The following is a 19,522-nucleotide window of genomic DNA, read 5'->3' as shown; positions in this document are numbered from 1 at the left end:
CACAACACCTTTATTTCAACAGATGCAAAATGCAGCTGTAAAGAGAACAGGAAAGAATCTGCGTGGCACTGAGTCCCGAAGGCACGCTGAGGCCAAGGCCAGCTCCCCCAGCACTAACCCCCACCCAGACAGGAGAAAGTTAATTCTCAGAACACAGCCCTGAGCACGTGGGAAGGCTGGCACACACCACCTGAAGGTTCAGAAAGCCAGAAGTTCACTTGGTTTAATTTTCCTACGTTTGTTGTATTTTTGTTATTGCTGCCGCTCTGTTCCACCTCCTCTCTCTCTTTTTTGGGTCCTATAGTAGTATTACTTAACTGGAAAGAACTTTCTCTACACATTTCAGATGGCCTTTGGAAGGATATATTTCCATAGCCCTTGAAGTTTCTACAGAAATACATTTTTCTCCTATCTCAACAATCTTTTTGCTTCAACAAGAAGTTTATTTTTTCTCTCTCCGCCCTGCTTTTTTAGCAGCTCTCCACATGGCCACGAGCCGCCAGTCAGAGACTTTCCATCAATCTGAATGAGCTTCAGCTCACACTTTGGGTTCAAAAGTTTTCTGCCCCTTCTCATCTTCAGATCCCTTTACCGCAATGCTTCCTACCCACACAGGAGCTTGTTTGTATGAACTGGAAATCTCATGAGACAGCGGCTCTCAGGTTGTTTCCAATTCCCAAAGAAGGCAGTGATTGTGCCCTCAGAGGGTTTCAGTAGCTCCCATTCTGAACTGACAATAAATATAATTTTTCAGGCACGAAAGCGTCTCAGATTTGCTCAGGTTTAGGTAGAACAGATGGAGCTGTTTGGCCACTTTTAGCTCTGTACATTTCATAAGGTTGGCCAAAGCAGATACCCATTCCCTGGTGTCCAGACACACCCAGAGGGTGAGCATCAGCGACTCACTATCACATGGACACATCAAGTGAAGGTCTGCAGGAAACTATCTCAGATTCTATTTTGTTCAATGCTTTCCCTAAAATCAGGGATGATCAGACAGAAAGGACATCTTTAGTTTTGCAGATGATAGGACTGTGGAAGCCCCTGCCAGCATATTGAAGGGCAAGAGCGAAGTTCAACATGATCTTTACAATAGAAATAACGAGTGTAGTTCAACATGGGCAGGTGATAAGTATTACAAAAAAAAGGAGTGAGCACCAATACACACCTCCAGATGCACCTGGTGAAAAGATGGTGGTGAACACAACTCACAGGTGATGCGAAGGAGCAGGATAGACTTCAGCTTTGGCAAGAGAGACTCAGGAAACCAAACTTTAGGGAAACTCTCGAGAGATAGGGATGTTCTGGAACAGGCTGCATGGAGGAGATGTGAGTTCCCATCACGGGAAGTCTGTAAGAGCAGATGTAAAGGTTTCTCACTGGAATGACAGAGGACGTTTTTCCTGTAGTGGTTCAGGGGATGGGCCAGAAGACCTGAGAAATCCTTCCCTTGCTCATTAAATAGCTGGCTATGGTTAGGTTCTCTGGGAAGATCAAAGGCAACACTTAACCAAGCACAGTGCAACTGCAGATCCACGGATGTTGTTATGATACAACTTTCTGGATTTTTAAACCCGCAACAATAGTTAGTGGCCAGCCTTGCCCGGAAGCTCCACTGAGATGATGCAATTTCACTCTGCTGACAGAAGTCTTTGGTGGGAATGGGGAAGAGTCCACTTGGATTGCTTTTCACCCCCAGAGCTACGGATGTACTCAGGAATTGGCTTAGTTTGAGTGAGAAGGATGGAGCTCCAGTGACACAAAAGGATTTTCATGGCACATTTGATCTCGTGTTTTCTTTTTCTTTTTTGTCCAACAAAACAAACAAATAAAAAGAAAAAGAATCTAAGACATCTGACAGTGCCACATCAGCCTACTTCCAATCCTGCCCCCATCTGATCATCCTTTACCCCATCCCACCACCTCCAGAGCTGAGCTTTGAGAAGAACACTCAAGTTTTGTCCAAGAAGGGAGACAGAATCCCTCCCTCCCGCATGACATCCATTTCATGTCATTAGAGGGAAGATCACAGCTGAGATAAGCTTTTACACAAACACTGAAGGAAATGAAGACATGAAGCAGCAAAGGGATGAGTAGCAAATGCCAAACAGGCACAGGAGAGTGTTTGGGTGAAGCAGTGTCTCTGTCTTCTACATGCATCCTTCCCTTATTCTGCTCAAAATGGGTCAAGGCAAAGGCACACAATCAGCAGAACTCCAGCCAGGAGTAAGGCATTGTAATCCCAAACCCTGGGCCACATCCTCACTTTCTGGCATTGATTTACCCAAGGGAGAGTCTGCCCACACACCTCAGTCACAGTCCGCCTCATTGTTCTCAAAGCGCTGCCGTGTGCACGAAGTTCATTCAAGTTTTGCTCCCTGAGCTCTCTTGATATTTACTTACACAATTATTTCATGCAGACTTATTGTTCAAGCCTTTTCTTTTGTTCTTGTAAAGATTAACTTCTTAGAAACAAGCTCGGTCGGCAGAGCGTTTTGAAACGTAATTCTCTGGTGGTGGTCTATTTTCAGCAGAGACATGCTTGGTGGTCATCATGCTTTACTACTAGCACTTAGTGGTTTTAAAAGTTGTTTTCTGTTCTACGTATTAACATATTTCGTTTACTATAAAAAGACTCCTAAACATATATTGCTCCATTCTTCCTTGCCCATTACAGAAAGAAACCAAAACGTTATATCAGAGTCTAAGCCAAAGTCAAGTCTCAAAAAGTTCTAACCCAAAAACTACTTTGCTTGCAGCCTCTCTAACCATTTATTTTCCGGATGAGCTTAAAAGCCCTTAAAACAACAACACAGGCACAGCCACCACACCCCATCAGACATGCACTGCATTTCCTTATTGTTCACACAACAGCAAGAATCCCAGCATGTATGAGACATGCACAGTGAAAGCACCGGCCGTGTTCTGCACTCAACAGACGATATCGATGGAAAATAAACAGTCATTTAAAAAGCAAGCTGCATGACTTAGAGCTGTGTCTCAGCAACTGCTCTCACTGCAGAAGGGCCAGGCAAGCGCTGCTCTCAGTCTTTCAGAAAAGAATTTTTAAGCAATTAGGAAAAAACTGTCTGTCTTCAGCTTTATTCTGGGTCAATATTTACCGGCGAGCAATATTTGACATGCCGTGCTCCTGTCTGTGGGGCAGAGCTGAGACAGTGGGCTCGGCTCTGTGGGCTGTGCCCGTGGGCAGCAGGGCACTCTGTGAAGCTCTGGCATCGTCATAAAATGATATTGATAAACGAGAAGCGGTTCAGAGCAGGGCTAGCAAAGTAATGAAGAGCCGGAGGGAACAGATGGCGGAGGGGAGATTAGGGAATTGCATATGTATGGCTCTGACCAAAGGAAACCATTTGGGATATCTGACAGGTACAAGCTCAGAGAAGAGGGAAGCGCTTGGGGTGGGATGGATAAGTGGGAGCAATCAGAGGCAGCTGAATGAAAAGAAAGTTAGGCTCAATACAGGGAAAGAATATTAGGAAAGAAAATGAGAATATGAAATAGTTTGGGGCAAAAGGGCCATATGTAGAAACTCCTTCACTGGAGAATTCAAAAGCAAGCACAATAAAGCCCTAATTTGGCAAAGGGCTCAACCTTCGTGAAGTGAGGAAACTGAGCGACCCACTAATGCTTTCCCAGCTCCAGGATCTAGTGCTCTATTTACACCTGACTGCATCACAGGATGCGACACAGTAAAGTTGAACACATTCACTTTTAATGGAGCCTTTTCTCAGCGTCTCTGCTTCCACATGGCCAACCTGAGGCAGCTCCACAGGCTCCAGGACACCTGACCACTACCACCACAACAGCAGGAGCCCAGCACGAGTAGCAGCATTACTCTGAACAGCAGCCAGAGAGCAGAGGGAGCTGCCACATGCTCTCCTCTCCCCAGAGTAGTGAAGCTCTGGAGCAACACATGCCACTGGGTTGTCCTCCTTTTGCCAGAGTTCACATCTACAACACAAACGACATAGTACTCTCCTACTGAAGTTTAACTTCAAGAAACACCAGAAGAGCTTCCAAAAGCCACTTGCAGACAGTCAGTCATGAAAGCTAACCAAACCATCAGACTGTTATATAAACGATCTTCCAGGGCTTCGTTATTACAGCTTCCACTGGACAAGGAGAAGATGTGAGGGGCTTCCACAACAGCAAGGTCTTCTTTCTGATCCCCGAAGCTTCCAGCTCGGAATCCTCTGTTCAAGCACAGGACTGCAAGACATCATGGGGTTAAAACCAAGCCTTGCATCAAGATTAAATGCATCTGTTATGAAAACTTGCTGTGTTTTGCATACGTGATTCAATAAAGAGCCTTAGTGGGATAATTGCTTTGCCCAGGTTATTAACCAGAATTTTCTTTATTTTTTTTTCTCATTACTCTTTAGAATAATGTTTAAGGTAAACAATTCATAATTGTGCAAGAACTGCATTAAGTGAAGTGCTCCATCCTAAACATTCATTCCCGGATATTATGTACTATTACCAAAAGTCAGCATAGGAAATGAACATTTCAAGAAGCTAAAGCACACAGCGCATGCACGCAAAACATAAAAGACCCACTAAAAATTAGGTCTTGAATATCAGAGGGACGCATCAAGGGGCGAGCGAGATTTGGACGAGGCCGGAAAGCGCTGAAGGCGTGGGCAGAGCGAAGCGGGTGGGATGCGCGGGGGTTGCGCCCGAAGCGCTGCGGCGCGGGGAGAGACCGCCTCCGGCCGCCAGGGGGCGCTGCAGCGCAGCCCCCGCTGGAATCACGTTCAGCTCCAGAACAAACAGTTGCGTTTTGAAAAGGATACACAGGTTGCAAGGGAGCAGAGCAGAAAGCGTGTTTCAGGACGCTGCTTAAGATGAACTTCAGCGCTCTCGTGCCCAGGTGAAACATAGGATTTTTTAATAATATATCTGAGAAGCTAAGAAACTATGATCCAAGAAGGAATAGGACACACAAAGATGGCCTGATATAGACTTTAAAGCCCGACATCCAAACTAGTAAAGCTCCACATTACCATCCATCTGCAAGTGGCTCCATTTAATGCATACCAGAGCCCCTCTGCACCAGAGCATCTCAGAATCCAGCTCAGAACAGAGCCACGTGGCACCAGTAGTTATTGTTTTGCCTGGGCTTGGCCCAGCAGAACTGTTGGAGCACACTCGCCAGATCAAGTGCTGGCTGTATTTCCCTCTTTTCCATAGCAGAATTCAGGGGCGAGGACTCCATTCAGGATGGTTTGCCACAATCTGCTGCCCTTTTCCCATGTTCAGAGAAAGGTGCCGTTCTGCCAAACGCCCAATCCATCACCGCATCGCTGGTGGTGAGCCCTACAGGTCTCAGCCCTTCCACACAGCCGGGCAGAGCTTTGCCTACTCAGCACGTCCTGCCAGGGCAGCAGCAAGAAATAACCACCTCAAGTCCCAGTGTTGCAACATTTCACATTCTTGAGCAACTGTCACCTGACCTTAGAGACTCCTGGAGCTGTGTGATGCTTTTCCCGTCACATTAATGGCACCGAAGGTGTCCTGCAGTGCTTTGGAGAAGGCCACTTCCCAGCAGGGTTTTGTTAAGGGTAATGAGCAGAGTGCCCACAAAGGATGAGGCAGATAACTGGGAATGCCACAGCCGAAGCTGAGAGTGACCACTAGTCAGCATTGCAGGCTTCCGACAGAAAACACATTGTTTTCTGCTATGTGGACAAACAGGTTGGACTCATTACCACATATAATCATTATTATTTATGCTCTACAGACATCAGAGTTTTGTCTTTAAATGAATTTATGGGGGGGGAGGAGGGGAAATAAATCACAATGCTGAATAATCTCTTTAATTATATGCTTAAAAATCCTGAATGGAAGAAATTAGGAGACACAAAGGAATCAGCGTAAACTAATTATTACTTGTTTCGCAGCTAACGTATTTCTATGGTAACCACTATGGTCTTCGAAGAAAATAAATGATCTTTTAAATCAGTTCATCAGGAAAGTCACCCAGCAAAGCCACAAAACAAAGATCTTTTAAATAAGTCTAGAGATGATGAAGGAGAAAAGCATGCGTTTTCCCAGCTGTTGATCATTAGAGCTACGAAACTGCATTTTCATTAAAACCACCGAGGAGATTCTCTCTTGTTGCTCTGCGGGAGGTTGGTGGCTGTGTGCATGGGTGCACACACAGAAGAAAGGAGAGATGACTTCTGTGCAGTGTGCCAGCAAAGCAAGGTGAACAGAAGGCAAGCAGGTGCGGTTTTGTTGTGTTTTTTTGAGAAGAGTTGCACTTTCTGCTCACATATTTGTTGAGGTTGAAAATTTCCAACCTAGTTCTTAATGCAACCTCAGTTCCCCTGTGCAACTTTAGATAGAACATGCAGCGTTCCAGTTCTGTCTGTCCTGTATGTGGAGCTGCGTGTCCAGCAGGCAAAAAGAGATCTGCCATTTCAATAGTCAACAGCACATGCAAAGTGCTACCATACTCAGTAAAGACCAAGTTTACACATTTTTCTCTTGAAATGTAGGAAATTAATCAAAACCATGCACTTAGAACCTAAACCAGGCTGTCATCGGCTTTGCATTATTAAAGTTTAGTTCAAGGGGTGCATTGCCAGAGGAATAATTCAACCAGAATGGGCCACGAAGCAAGCAGATTTGGGCTCTGTGGGAGGTTCGCTTCTCCAGGCTGTGCAGAGCTTGTTAGCCAAGCAGACAGCTCATGCAAACACGCCTCACTCCTCTTTTGTCTGCACCACCAAAACCAATGGCTTCCCCTATCACATCTGTGGCCATGCTGGCAGCTATAGATAAAGAGATGAACCGAATAGCCTTGTATGGAGGGATCCTCAGTGTTCAGTAAGAAGGAAAGTCCCTACAGCTGAAGGGTTCAAATCCTTTTATAGAATTTTTTTCCTCCTTTTGGGCTCTGCACGGCCCTTTTGCTGCCACTCTCCTATGCCCACCCTCCTCTAGCACTGTGAACAGAACAGGAACTTTACTTCAGAACACTGAACTGAATGCTGCGCACGCTCACTTTGTCCTTGTGCTGGCATGAGTTGTCACAAGCAGCAGAAATACCCAAACTGCCCTGTGTCGGCAGGGACACAAAGGCAATGCTATCTGCCACAGGGCTTCTCTGTAACAGCCATCTTCAGCTTCACTCCTTTACTTGGATGCATTTTTTGCCATAGCTTTGTAAGGACAAAGACATCACAAATCCCAGACACAGTCCAGCAACAGATTCACTCCTGCCTTTGGTTAATATAAGATTGTTAATATTCTTAATAATAGCAATAACCGCTCCTATTAAGACAATCTGTTGGCTTCAGAGAACAGGTTCCTATTTTCCTCAGGATCTAATTTTAGAAGCTTCTGGGGACCATGTAAACTCTTGATCTAGAAATGAACACAAAAGCAATACAGACTGTTTAAACCACAAGGTGGGTTATGAAACCCAAATACCCTGCAGTGTGTCCTGCGCTTTCAGATCTGCAGAACTAAGCACAGCACAAGATCTCCCTGGGCCTGGCTGGGCTGCTGCTAAGAGGAAAAGCTTTCCCAGCAACTTGACAAGACAACAGCAAATTCGTGAGAACGACCAACATGGGCATCAAACCCCGTCAAGGTATGGGAAAGGAAACAGGGATAAGCGTACAGCCATGTGGGGAACTCAGCTGATGAGGAAGCTCGCTCCCATTTGACACAAGATGCAGCTCTAATTGCTTTTCTAGTCAGTTTTCTTCAGAAGATGAAGCAGCTTTTCACACACTGAAACATATTCCTAACATCAACTCCATTCACATTGTATTTTTCTTTCTCATTATCCCAGCAAAAATTATCAAAAGCCACGCGGCATTTGCATCGCACTTCTTACAAACAGAAGAGCAGAAACATCTTCCCAAGGCTTTTTTTAGCTCTTGATTCTACAGAGCACTCCAGCAGCTTAATTTACTGCACATGAGTAGTATGTGGCTCCAGTGGGACCACATACATGATTAAAGAATAAATGCAATTGTCTCCATAGATCAATGCCGTAATTTATTCCTCCCTGAGCATCAGATGGATCCTCATAGCCACTTTGATAAATTCACACGGCACAAAACATTGTGATCCAAGCTATAAAGCCACACACACTACTGGAAACCTCTCAGATACATATTAACATCGCGAATCAATTATTTTGTTCCTATTGCATTTCTTACTTCTTTCTTCTTGCTTGTTCCAGAAGCCTGTGCATAAAAGAGCTCCTAAAAGCAACACCTCAACTTTTTCCAACAATTTCCTGACAAATTCCACGGTAGAAAACATATTGATTGGGGTCAGATCCCCTCAGCAGGGATACGTTTTCAGAACTCTGGAAATACAACTTAAGGTCCTTAAAAGATACAAGAATTTTGCAGAGCAGCAACATGCCACCAAATCGGACACAGAATTTGTTTTTGCTGAAAGATGATGCTTCGAATACAGTTTTTTTCTGAACTCTGAGGACCCTCAGACTCTAAAGATCAGCTTCCATCAGAGGTAGGTTTAGTGGCCTTACAGCAGTGACCCTACAGGAAAAATAAATGAGTATGTGTTGTTCGCTGAAGGCGAAGGCATGTTTTGCACACATGATGTCACTCTTGCAACTCAGGAGGAACTAATTGCTTGGCTTGTTGTAGTCTCATACTCGTTGGGCTCACTTGCAAATTATAGTTGTCTGGAGAGCTACAGCATGTCATCAGCACACAGCTATGTTGTCTGAAGCGTAATTAATATCTGCCTTTCTTTTCAAGTTCCTTATTTACCCTCTTTCCCCCATGACAAATATGTTAATGACCTCTCCAAAACCCACAGGTTGTCATTTTCAAAGAGCTCCTGTCTTTCTGCCTTGAGCTGAACACTTGAGACTAAATCATGGTGAGCCTGTTCCTGCCTCCCTTAAAGCTGCTGAGGGTTTTGTCAGTGACTTCAGTGTGAGCAAACTCTCACAGGTTCTAATGGGAGCAGGACCACAGACCTATTTTACTTTGCACCTTCAGCCAGAGGTTAAAAAAAAAAAACCACCCCAAACAAACAATAGGGATTGTCCTACAAGTCTGCAGGATTTAGGGTTGAATCAGGTGCCCAGGGCAATGCCAGGATCTCAGTTTGTCCAGTCCCATGGATTGCCAAGCTTGTGTTGGATTACAGGCTCTGAAAATGCTACCCATTTTGCCTTCGGTTTTGGCCAGTTTTAAAACATCATTCCAATTTTTCAGCAAAATTATTACCTGCTTAGCTGATTCTAAGTACTTTCCTGCAAAGGGTAAAAATATTTCCCAGATCTGAATATAGCTGCATGAGAAAATAAGCGTAGACAACATGTATATTGGTGACAGCAATAACTGTACTGGTAGCCCAGATCATTACCGTGGAACATCTGATACCAGTTTATAAAGTACTGCTTGCACTCATACAAGGACTTGAATAATCCTCACTGCATGACTCTTACATACATGTATGTATAGATAGGTATCTTTACAAATGAGTCAGATTTAAAAATAATAAATGTATTTACACTAAAAACAGAAATAGGATCTCCTATATTTAACTACCCGCATCTGTATTCTACTTTTCCTTTTTTATTAAAAAAAAAAATCCCCTGATTAAATCATCTGCCAAACAGCAGAGATCTCCATACAACAGAGAACTACTATTTCCACTGCTACAGAGCTATTAGTTTCATATGTGAATAAGGCATTTCCCTTCCCAGGATTTAAACATGTGGCAAGTCCCCACACCATATTTATCAAGTTGTCACATGTTTCTGCCCCACCAACTAGCAAGGTGGATCTTCTGGAATTCTTACCACACTACTAATGTGAACATACTTGCAGGTAAGATTGTACAAGATGTGTTATACCTTTCTTCTTTTGTACACAGTGCTGTAAAATAGAGGTTCAGACATATTTTTCTGAATTGTTCTCTTCTTCTGCCTCCATGCAATCTCCTTCTACCTTAGCTTCTAAGCTTGCTTTCTGCCTGGCCGTATCCTGATTCCAGAGTTAGCTGATACGTGGCACACCTCTTGTCGATCTAGGAGGACTCGTATGAGTAGACCCTCTTGGGACTATGATCACAAGCCAGTATGCTTGTATCTGTTACTGCTGGCCTCAGAAGCACTGCAGATGCACCTGCTGCAGTGTATTTGAGGGTGAAAATTGTATTTGAGGGACACTGTTAAGATCTGTGTACCACTACAGTCTCAGCTAAGCAAAGATAAACTTTGCCTTGGCTGAGCACCTTTCCTCAGTCAGGAGCATCAGACTGTCCTGTAAGTTTTCCAAAGCATGGGCAGGGCCAAGAGGGACAGAGCAGGGCAAGGACCATAAAACATAATGACTCTGCTACCTCAGCCAGAGGCACACTGCAATAATTTAGGAAGCTCGCAGCCTGACAGAGGTACAGGAGAGTCATCAATTCCAGCTTGATTTCTTTTTTTTAATGACTTGATTCCTGCTTCATCATGGTTTTGATGCGTTTCTTCAGCATTATTTTAAAAGCTTCCTGCATTCGTCATTTATTAAAGAATCTCTCTGCATTTAAAAGCATTTATAAGTTTATAAAGTTTGCCAGACTTTGTAGCAAGTCCAATAGATTTTAGTGCTCCTTTCTCTTCTAGCAACAGCTGTACAAAGGTTATGATTCAGTTCCTGGGTTCTTGCCTTCTTTTTGCAGTATCATCACTGACAAGCTACATTTGACATCCCTGTGCCTCAGCTTGCCTAGTTCATAAATGGGCCCAGCAACACCTCTGTCACGTGGTGTTTAAAGGCTGAGTTAATTGCTGCTCATAAATCACATTGCAAAGAGAAATATATATATATGCAAAGTAGTTTTGATGATGTAATAGAATTGCATTGCTTTTAGATGCAATTAAATTGTTAGGAGATTCATATTTCTTGTATCACTTTGCTACCCATTAGCATCAAATATTACTTCCAGAATACCCAAAACCTAGGTACAATATCTGCCATTTGAGAAGATGCTAACCAAGACACTCACCATGGAAGATACTGGAACAGGAACGTTTTTCTCTCTCCTTCTTGCATTGGAGTGATTTTTGCATTCATTTTAAATGCTGTAGGACCTGAATATATTCCCCATTCCTAGTCAGCTTTGAAAAGCAGCACTGCCACTTTGTAAGACAAATCCTACATTTAATAGCCCAGTTATAAACAAATGCTTCTCCTCCCTCTGCTTAACTAGCACACTGGGCTGCTGAAGGATTTAAAATGAGGCACCTTCACTATGTGAAGTGTTTTGAGATCTGCCAAGTACAAAGTAGCATTAAGATTACCATTTTCACTTTGATTTTTTTCCCTCTATGAACCACTTGCTATCATCTACAGCTGCTTTGTGGACTAGGCACAGATAAGGGGTTTAGGCATGAATACCATACATTTCAGGATATCACACACACAAATGTAGCTTGCAGTAGCAGAAATAGGATCAAGCTATGAAGTTTGGATTAGATGAGAAATTTGTTACTTAAGACTGCAATGATTTTCAAAGCCTTACTTTTCTTTCTGCCCAGTGGAAAGATGAAGGAACACTACAAAGTTTTGGTATAGGTCCAGAATTCAACAATGCACAGTGAAACTCTCTTTACTTGGTTTCTATCTGAATTTCAGCTCTCAGGTGTAACTGAGGTGGGCATTTTCTGTGCTTCATACCACCTTGGTGCAGCATAGAAGAGGCACGAGAGAAGGGAGAAAGCAATAAGGACTCACCAATGGAGGTGCCTATGGTAGTGAGACTTCATTTCCTACACATTTCTCCTGCTGCTCCGGTGAGCTGAACACTCCCTTCGCTCCAAGCAGACAGCATGGACAGCCACCAGTGGACATCAGAATCCCTGCAGAGCAGTTCAGTCTAGATATGGTTTCTAACCACACAACAGAGACAAAATCCCTTAGAATTACTTGTTTGTAGAATCATCCCACTCCTCTCCATTCCCAGTACAGTTTACCTGTCCTACCACTAAAACAGGCAAGCGAAGATGTTAGTACATTATTTAACCACTTCGCATTTAACTATTTCTAACCATGACACTCGTTCTTTCAAGGACTGGGTGTGCTTAGCAAGAGAAACCTGAGGTTTGCTATGAGGAGGTCTTTTTCTTAAATCTTACATGTAGGAGAAAATAATAATTTTTGAAGTGACTAATGAGGTAGAAATACTTCACCTGCTTCACAAAACGAACCTGGTGCCTTGGGGGTTGCATGGCAATGTGACTTTGGTGCTAAATTTCATCTCAGCAGAAAAAGCCAAGTGAAGGTTTCTTCACATTTTAGCTGCCTCCTAGCATCCTACGAACAAATGACAAAATTAGATGGTATTCATCTCATGCTTGGAATCTAAACAAAACATGGGTACCCTGAATGGCCCAAATTCTGATCTGAATTTGAAGTCACAGTTTTTCCAAGGTGCTGGACTCTGGGTATAGCCACCTCTATGCTAAAGAATGCCGGCAGGGAGACAGGTAACATAAATCATACATGACTGCAGGATCTGGCCTTCATTTGGGGGCAGAACACTGAAACTGTAATTGCTCTTGCAGTGAATAGCTGATGAATGAAAACGATTAGTCACTTCATTTAACCTGTTGTTAGCTCTGCCAACACGAGTTTGCAGAAGTCATTAGACTGCACACAGAAAAAAAATAATCAAGGTATTTGACTAAAAAAATCATGAAATTAAAAAAAACTCTGAAACATGTGAAGACGTACCCTTCTCCTCAAGCAGGATGGAGGGCATTGCAGTCCTGCCCCCTGCCTGCCCCGCAGGGCAGATGGTGCTCAGCAGGCCATGGGCTCCCGGTGAAGGCCTCGGCCCCACGCCCAGCCAGGCAGCAGCCGGCCCGCAGCATCACACACCACTAGAAACACCTTGTCTGTCTGCATTTAGCCTGCTTGGGTTGGGAAGCCTAGAGAAACAGGGCCACTATCAGTACAGGGCTGCTTTTGTCTCAGTTTCCTCCTGCCTGCCCAACTGGCTGTCAGCCATTTTGTCTTTGGGCCCAGCACCGCGGGCACCAGGCTGGAGGGGAAGAGCGGCCATTTTGCTGCCCTCAGCCCCACACACAGCACTGCAAAGCAGCAGCCACGCTCAGTTCAGGGCACACACCCCCGGGAGGTGGCAGAGGACTGCTGCCATAGAATCACTAGTGCTGGAAAGACCAACAAGATCATCTAGTCCAACCATCAGCCCATGCCTGTGACCACCCTAGACCATGTATAGGATAGCCACAACCAGCACGACAGGAGGAAAAGCGTTTCATAATGGATACTCCCATTTTCATAGACAAGATGATCCTAACGTTATTTCAAGATGGTCAAATCCATGTAATCGTCACCTACATTGCCCTGGGCGTGCCAATGTCCTTTCCTTTCACCTCTGTATTTAGACTTTGAAAGCCACTGTAGCCACATTTTCCTAAAGAATATCGTATCTTGCTGCAAAATACACCATCGTGACTGTAAAGTTACTGGTATCTCCAGCAAAGCCTACATACAACACAAGAAGGTCTTCCCTTGCTGCACTGCATGCAACACTGAACTCCTGTTTTATGCCTACACATAGAGATTGTCACAGAACAAGTTCAGAGGAAAAGTAAACAGGGGCAGAGCAAAGTGGTACGGTGAGTGACATTAACACCTGTGAGCATTTGAACTCACTATAGCAGATATATGTTTGAATGTGATGGGTGCAAGGCAGAAATAGGACTGACTTGTCTAGCAGATTAAAAATGGACTGATAAGAAACAGATTAATGCCAATAATCTGAAAACAAAAGAGCCTGCCAATGGGGACAATTTAGACCAAATTTAGCTTTGCCTTGCTTCAGTTCAATAGTCAGAACTTCATTGCACTTCAGATGCTACCTCACATGAGCAAAGATCTATCGCACAGAACCAAACCACACTCACATTGAGCACAGAAGATTGTGTTATTAAAAAAATCCAGTTTTGCTATGCTTTTTTTCCAGTATCAGTAGTGTAAGAAAACCTTAAGAATAGACTGAACACCAGGCTGTAACCAACATTTTGCTAGTAACCTCTCTCTAAGCTTTGCTTCCCCGGTATATGAAATGGAGGTTCTCATGTACTTTCACAGCAAAGTATCTGAAGAGTAATGGGTATAAAGTGCTGGGCTAGACTTTCACATCTTGGTTGTTTGGGTTTGTTTTTTGTTTGTTCATTTAAGGGATTGTTATTTGTTTTTTAAAAGAGTGGTAAGTTTAAGATGTTCAGTGCTCACACAGCTAAGTCTTTGTTAGGTCCTAAACAAGACTAGTTAACAGCTAAACGCAACCAGTGGCTCTTCGCTTCAATTTGACCATCTCAAATACCACCAATATCTTCTTTAAGAATGGTTCAGATTGTTCCATCCTCTTTCTAAATATTGTGCACTGCTCAAGGAAGTCAAAGCCAGGAGTATAAGCTTCAAAGTACTTCCACATGCTCAGCAGCAGAGAGGAGCCTTCTTACGGTTCTCCTGTTTGAGAGAATCTCTCCAAATCTCCAGTCTATTAGATTCTCCTGGAAGCTGTGCTCAATCTCCTCAGCAGTGTTTTAATTGGCACTGTGAGAACATACTGTCATCGCTCCCCTTCATTTTCTAGCTTATCTCTCCAAAATCACAACGCTTACTTCTCTCATTATTTTATTTGGCAACCTGGAAATAAAGGCAATTGCAGTGCTTGCCATTAACTTGTGAAGAAGGACAGAGGACCAGATCATTCGGAAAAGAGAGAAATCAGACCAGTAGGTCCAGCTATACTCAATTGGAATCTCCAGAGGAAACGTGTGGTTGTCTATGAAAGATTACTGGAATCTTTGAAAGCCATTTTCTTACAGACCAATACTCCAGTACTACAAAAGGGGCATGGTAATGCTGGATCCGCTATGTTCCCGAACGAGATGTTAAACAAATGTCTTTGCCACATGTGGTCATTAGAGATTTGATGTCAAGATGAAAGGTGTTAACCTTAGAAACCTGGCCAGACTCCAACAGGAGTAATTACATTCTGCCTCCCTCAGCAGTTCTCTGTAGAGTTTCAGCTGGACATTTCAGATCTGAAACCGTTAGGCAGCCTTGCTGTGAGTGGCTTAAGGAAAGTATTTTGTGTGGTTACAGCAACAACTCTGATAGTCTGCATCAAGTACCCATATTATGGAGCTGCAAACCTTAGAGCAGCAACAAATCACATCATGGAAAAACTATTTCTGTCCTTGTGTATTGCTGCAGTCCTTTTACATGCGAGTAGCCCTAGGAATGCAGAGAAACCTACTGTGCAGATAACAGTTGTGGGATGATCCTCTTCAAAAGGGGGAAATTAAAAAGAAAGATGGTATTTTCACTCACACTGACAGCCTTGGAAGAAACTCACAGGTACAGGCTGGAGTCGGTGTTTTAGTGCAGTTAGATGTTAAGTTAGCATTCTGTAACCATTCCTCATAGAAGCAGTCCTGCCTGGATCTGTGAGTTATGGGGAAATTTTGCAGTCTTTAACACCATTACCAAGCGTAAGCATTATATTTGTAGCCTGGCCACTGGATGCTACCAGCACATTGAGTGCTACTGCACTGAGACCTGCTCTGCAAGAAGAACACTTATGGCACCAGACACTCTTCTAAAGGAGGGTTCCCTAGAGGCAGTATCTGCACTGCTGGGCAGATGCTCCCTGCGGTACACTCTGCAATCTTTGTGCCTGGGTACACACCCTCGCCCTGCGCTGCCCCTGTTGCAGGAGATCTGCAAACCCTTCCCCCATGTGCTCTGGTTTCCTCTGTATGGAAGCCAGGGCATGTGTGGGGATAGAAGCTGAGCAGCATGCAGAGATGGGGGCACAGCACAGTGGGCAGTAATGACCCACAGCTGCAACACTCCCACCTGCATCCACAGGTCAAGTAGAAAGCAGCACTGAGAACATTAGGCATATTCCCCAATTATTGACAAGATCGTTGTTATTATCATCCTCACCTTTACCGTGTGCATCTTTTCCTTCCAAAAGGAAACCATATGTTAGCTTAAGCAGAAACAATTCCTGCAAATCCCAGATTCAACAACATTGGTTCCATGTGAAATCCTGATGCAGAGATTCACTGAAGTCTGTCACATGACTGGTCAAGATCTGCAAACTCAGACAGCGTAGGAACATGTAAAGTGTGTTGACCTTCACATGAATATGAGATGAGAAGTCTTTATTTATGTTCAAAAAAAGGTCATGAGCCCACCAGATCTCGTATCATTTGCCACAGTATCCTGAATGCATACATTTCAGAAGACTTAATAATACTACACAATAACCAGAGCCAGTGACAGGCTCTTTTCAATGCTAAGTATCTGAAACGGCAAAGAAAAACACGGATCCTTTTCAGAAATTTTCCCAGTGCTTAACATGCAATTTATCAAATTCCCTTCAAGCATTCATCACACCCATGCAAATGATTTGTGCTTCCCTACAGAAAATTTGTGTTTGATCACAATGACAACTTACTGCTGCTACTCCATATCGAGCACATTATGGAGTTTCAGACCTCAGAGCAACACTTAAATCACATTGAGAAAACCTACTGAGATGAATATCCATTCCTGCAGTCCTTACACCTCATGAACTCAGCAAGATTTACTTGTCAGCAAGGTCTGCAGAACCAAAACCATGCTTTTGAGAAATGGGTTGTTAATCCCAGAAAGGATTATCACATTGGAAGATAGGCAAATGCTTATCTCAAGATTATTGTTACAAGAAAGACACTTTGATTATAAACTCCAGTTTTAACATTTAGGAGTCACCCATCCTGCAAATACACATACAGGGATTTGTCTATGAAATCCCTGGGAAACCACAAACAGGTTTTAGGATCTGCTGATCAGTGTAAGTGGTCTGTCAGAATGGTTTCAGCAAATAAAAGGAATGCAAAATACTGAAACATACCTAGAGGACACAGTCTTCTGTCTGAGTGAGACTGCAGGCTGAGACCCAGGGAGCTGGTTATTTGGGGTGGAACTGCTGCTCCCAGTCAATCCGTGCAGAAAGCTAGCATCACACAAGTTTAGAGGCAGAGTTTGACAGCAAGGAACAAGCTACAGCTCAGAAAATCTCTGTGTATTTTAAGCCTCCATCCCAAACTTACTCCTCATACAACTCATCTGCAAGCTGTAATTTACTAAATCCATCTGTTGTTCCTACAGCTTGCTTTCTGGAAACGCTGCATTTGAAGGGTCTGCTTGTTAGAGAAGGTCAAAGAGGAAAGCAGGACCTCTCATTTTAAGGGACTTAAAAGAAAAGGAAAGGAAATTTATATTTAGAAATAGGAATGATTAACTAGGGAAAATATATTACAGTATTAAAAAAGTGACATAGAATAGTTCCTACTTCCAATTAGGCTGACTTCACTTCAAGAAAAATATTTATATACAAATATAATAAGCTGAGGAATGCTAACCTATACTGAGATGAAAGTATCTCATAACATAACTCACATTTATCCTTTAAAATGGATGATCATATTTTTATGTGTTTTTTTTTTTTTTTTCTTGTCCTTTTAAAGTCTCCGCTTCTTCTCTGGTCACCAAAACTTCTACTCACTTCTGTTTGGTACCGCAGTGCCTCGTACAGCTGCTTTCCTCCCACTGCCCCAAAGTCTTCAGAAATGCATCATCTGCTGTTCCTGCATTGTCCCAGGGTCCACACACAGCACAAGCATACAACAAACATTCGCAAGTCAGCCCAGAACCCCCAGGATATGTCTGCAGCCCCATGGGCACACTCAACTGGTTCTAGCTGTGGGAGCTCACATGCCACAAGCAATTCAATCACCACAAGTGGGAATAGTTAGCACTGAGCCTCCTGCCTAAATACTCTGCAGCTGATGCCATCATTGCACAGCTGTTAGCTTCCATATTACAGCAGAGTCACAACCTGCTGCAGTCATGCTTCAGAACTGCAGGTAGACCACAGCCATAGCCTTACAGGAGGCAATTTTTTCTGTCCAAAACAGTTTTAGTGGAAAGACGCAATCGGTACAGCTGCATTTTGACCAAGACATAGGGGTCTATCTCTATGAGCACAAAATTTTCCCAGACTTCTACTGGCTTAAGTAGCCAGGCTTTCAATATAAAAGCCTTCCACATTTGGGTGTGCTAATGTTGTGCCGGAACCCCAGCTCAGTCCTGACTAAGAAGATTCCATGTTACCTCCTGAGTTCACCCTACCATCCCTTGCAGCATGGGTTTCCGTGGAGTCCCCTTTGTAAGCCCTGCTGAGGCCTGGCCCTGTTTTGCCTGTCAGATTTACCATGATGAGAGTCAGAAGTAGTATGATGTAATCAGCTGCATGGTGAGTTTGTTTTCTTAGGGGCTCTCCTTCCAACTGCAGCCCTACCAAAAGGCCTTTGTCTAAGGAGCAGAACAAGGAGCACAAAAGCGTTTGCATTTACTTATGGAAGAGCTACTCCAGCAACTCCTCTCAACTCCCTGAAGTCAGCTCCAGGACAGTTATTTGGCCTGAGTTCATCTGAACTAAATGGGCTGACTTGGTTCAAATATGTTGCACAACCAAATGATAAAAGTGGGGGTTGGGGGGAATGACTAGTGATGACACATGTACTTAACACTGCATGTCTCCTCTTTCCAGATTAGGAGGAGCTGGCAAGCTTCAGTCTGTACACATGCCAGCAGCGGATGTCGGCACATATACAACACTTTTCAGAACAACATACTGTTGAAACATGTAGTTCAACTCAAAGGCACCCCTTCTGTTCTGTGAGCCCAAAACAACTCTGAGAATTATCTTGCTTAATATGGTAGGATTTGTAGCGTGGCTTTTAATGCCGCTTTAATCTGGTTGCTTTACAGCCCCTTCAGAAGTATAGCGATGGAGGAAGGAGCGGCCATGCTGTACTTGCACAAAACCCGCACATACATTTGAATGAGGGGAAGTGATGGAGCTGTTGGCAGGAGGTGAATGGGGGATGGCCTACATGGTACGGGTATACAAGGCTGCCCTTAGCATCCGCCTTTCCTTCACTCTTCTTTCATTTTTCAGTTTGAAGTACAGAGAAATATGGAGCTGGCAGACTCGCCCTGGCTTGCTGACAGTGTGTCTCAAGAGTCATCAGTAAAGATTTGAAATAAATAACATTCACAAAATAAATTAAAATGTCCTCCAACTTGCAAATTAAGTTTTCAGCTTTCATTAGCAGCACAATTCAGAGCTGTGAATGTGCCCACTTCTTTCCTCCTCTCAATAATTTTGGTGGGAACATTCATAAATTCGGCATTTCCTATCTAGTCCCGTATTCTCTTCCCTGCTTCATTTTTGCCATGGGCCTGGAATGATGCTGGGATAACCGCATCATAAGTGGTCTGTATGTCCCAAATGACATGGGTGGCTCTTAGACCACTGGAATCATTTTCCTTTGGCTTCTGATCTGGCCAGCCTATCTCACCACCCTCATCCTGGTAATTTCCTTTTAGTCTCACATCCTACCAGCTGT

General features: G+C 43.7%; 1 long non-coding RNA gene across 3 annotated transcripts; it reads right to left on the bottom strand.

The window, feature by feature from the left end:
- On the bottom strand, positions 1,436 to 18,014 carry LOC110405518. 3 transcript variants are annotated; one of them, XR_002442927.1, is made up of 6 exons: positions 17,614 to 18,014; positions 16,960 to 17,061; positions 16,005 to 16,155; positions 12,224 to 12,329; positions 11,751 to 11,905; positions 1,436 to 4,230 (listed from the first exon to the last, which is right to left on the bottom strand). It is a non-coding gene; the product is annotated as an uncharacterized LOC110405518 (long non-coding RNA). The 3 variants fall into 3 exon arrangements; XR_002442926.1 differs by having other exon boundaries at positions 11,751 to 11,875; positions 16,005 to 16,162; positions 17,614 to 17,861; XR_002442925.1 differs by having other exon boundaries at positions 11,751 to 11,875; positions 17,614 to 17,861.

The sequence above is a fragment of the Numida meleagris genome, chromosome 12 (genome assembly GCF_002078875.1).
Source record: "Numida meleagris isolate 19003 breed g44 Domestic line chromosome 12, NumMel1.0, whole genome shotgun sequence".
NCBI lineage: Eukaryota > Metazoa > Chordata > Aves > Galliformes > Numididae > Numida > Numida meleagris.
Note: the sequence above shows the minus strand (reverse complement) of the source record. Positions and strands in the feature narration are given on the sequence as shown.